Source organism: Octopus bimaculoides, chromosome 2 (assembly GCF_001194135.2).
Source record: "Octopus bimaculoides isolate UCB-OBI-ISO-001 chromosome 2, ASM119413v2, whole genome shotgun sequence".
Classification (NCBI taxonomy): domain Eukaryota; kingdom Metazoa; phylum Mollusca; class Cephalopoda; order Octopoda; family Octopodidae; genus Octopus; species Octopus bimaculoides.
In genome coordinates this window covers 79,132,995-79,135,855 of record NC_068982.1, presented here as the reverse complement: position 1 = coordinate 79,135,855, position 2,861 = coordinate 79,132,995, and positions in this window count along the sequence as shown.

The following is a 2,861-nucleotide window of genomic DNA, read 5'->3' as shown; positions in this document are numbered from 1 at the left end:
GTGTGTGTGTGTGTGTGTGTGTGTGTGTGTGTGTGTGTGTGTGTGTGTGTGTGTGTGTGTGTGTGTGTGTGTATGTATGTGTGTGTGTGTGTGCAAAGCTCGTTTCCGTACATGTAATAACAGTCACAGCTAAAAATACGACCGAACTACATTAAGTAGACAGAAAAAACTCATGGCTTCGTCGTCACCTTTCTCATCGTTTGTAAATTGTTTCGATTAAGAACTGCAGCAAAGTGAGAATATCATTCCATGCCCCACTCTGCTGACCACTCGCCATTGATATGCAGCGTTCGTCTAACCTACAATCAGGTGACGACACCATGGCTGGCGCCATCCACACCATTATCTTAGTAACAGCAATTTGGAGACATTTACTGTGTTTCATGCACCAACTGATAACCTCGGGTGATTTGTCCTACCATGGGAGTTCCTGCACTATATTCCTCAATACACTATATTCTTGAATACTAAAATCTACCAAGACGCGTCATGATGTCGTTTGGTCTTGTTTTTTCTTTCCCCCTTTTTTTTTTCTCGTAGATATATGAGTGTAGATGTATATATGTTTCGCATACAGATTAATGTGTCTGTATGTATATATAAATTAACGTGTATATATACTTTACACACACATCTTCACATACATATACATAGACACAGACACATACATATACATATACACATAGCAGTATATGAATAGAAAGAGAAAGACAGAAAGAGAGATGTAAATATATTCCACATATATATACGTAGGATCATGAAACAACACACACTATGAAAGGGAACATACCTACCCATTATAAAATATGAGCACACATCTTGAACACATGTGTATACATGCATACATACACCCATGCATACATATATACATACAAACACGCAAACACATATGCATACGCACACAAGCACGTTTGCATGCACATGTGTGCATGTGTGCACCGACAGAAAATCACCTATGCACGTATAAAATACATACAAGCGTACAAGCAGTCCAAATCCTTGTTAGATTATCTTGTCGACGAAGTAAGGGCAGGCAAGCGAGTCGTATATATGAAGTCAAACCAAATATTGATATTTTATATTCAAAATATCAATAGTTGGTTCGATTTTATTATACATGCGCGTACACAAACACACACACACACACACACACACACACATATGTACATATATATGTGTGTATCTGTATATGTATATATATATATATATATATATATATGAATGTATATACCTAAAAAGAAACGCGCGCACACACATATATACAATTATTCATATGTAAATACATATACATACACATTCCAACATCAAATTCTGAGTTAGAAGCAGCTCTAATAATGTGAACATATATCGATGTAACATACTTAATGTATGAGTTTTTTTTATAAACGCTTTCAGACTGCCTCACACGATTCTCACGACACTATGACTGGATTCTGGAGTAGGTGCTTGATCATTCAGATGTCAATGTGATGTATCTTGACTTCGCAAAGGCTTTTGATAGGGTGGACCATAGCATGATATGTCACAAACTTGAGACCTTGGCAAAGCTAGTAGACTAGAAGAGTGCCTGCATGACTTTCTAAAAGATAGATTCAGGCAGTTGCAGCCAATAATGCCCTCCCCGAGGAAACACGGATTCTGAATGGCAAACCCCACGGAACTGTCTTGGGGCCATTACTGCTTATAGACGCTCTCTTGGACATGCCCATGGTCATTCAGACAGCTATTGTGAATAACTACTAGCTACGAAATTATTACAGGCAGTGGGACCTAAATGCAATATACAAGTGGGCTGAAGAAAACAACATGCAGTTTAATATTGGAAAAACTTCAAGCGTTGCGTTATCAACATACAAATGCACCGCAGCCGGCATATATAAGACCCAAAGACACTACAATCCCAGAAACACAGACAGTGAGAGACTTGGGGATCAGTATATGTAATGATGCGTTGTTTCATATGCACATTACCAAGATGGCAACGAAGTGCAGACAACTGATAGGATGGATAGTAAGGTCCTTCAAGACAAGATACCAAGAAGTCAAGTTGAATCTGTGGAGGGCTTTTGTTCTCAGCTGTATTCCCCACAAAGCGCCAAACTAACAACGGAGCAGTCCAAGACTGAAACAGTGTGGCAGATGAATTACTGGTAGACTCTGAAAAAACCACGAGTTTACTCCTTCGAGCGAAGAGGCGACATATATGTAATAATCTACATATGGAATATTCTGGAAAGACAAGTACCTAATTTAGGCATCGAGTGTTATAGAAATTCCCGAGCTGGACGCCATTGCATTGTGCCTAATGTACCGTCCAATCCATATAAAGTCAGGGCCAGGTACTACAATAGTTTAGGGTTCAATGGCACGCAGATATTCATTGTTCTGCCAAAAAATTAAGAAACCTACACAATGTGGAAGTGGACGTCTTTAAAAAGGAACTGAACATTTTCCTATCCACGACACTGGATGAACCAACAGCCCGGTATGAAGTATTGATGACAGTAGCAACACGAAACCCCCTCATACACCAAATGGGGCAACAACAAAAGGGAAAAGCACACACGGGAGAGATTATATCAATTTTTTACACACTGAAGAAATCAACTACGGAAGTGTGATAAATAAAAGAACAAAATCACAGTGGTGCTGCAGCATGACCGCAGCTGCATGTCTGAAACAACGAAAAGAATAAAAGAATATATATATATATATATATATATATATATATATATATCGATGATGATGATGGAACTGGTCTCATGTATTGATTGCTCAATTCTTTCATGTGTAAACATATATGTATGTGAGTGTGTTTATACATGGGCTTCCAAATTAAAAAAAAGCGTATATATGCTGAT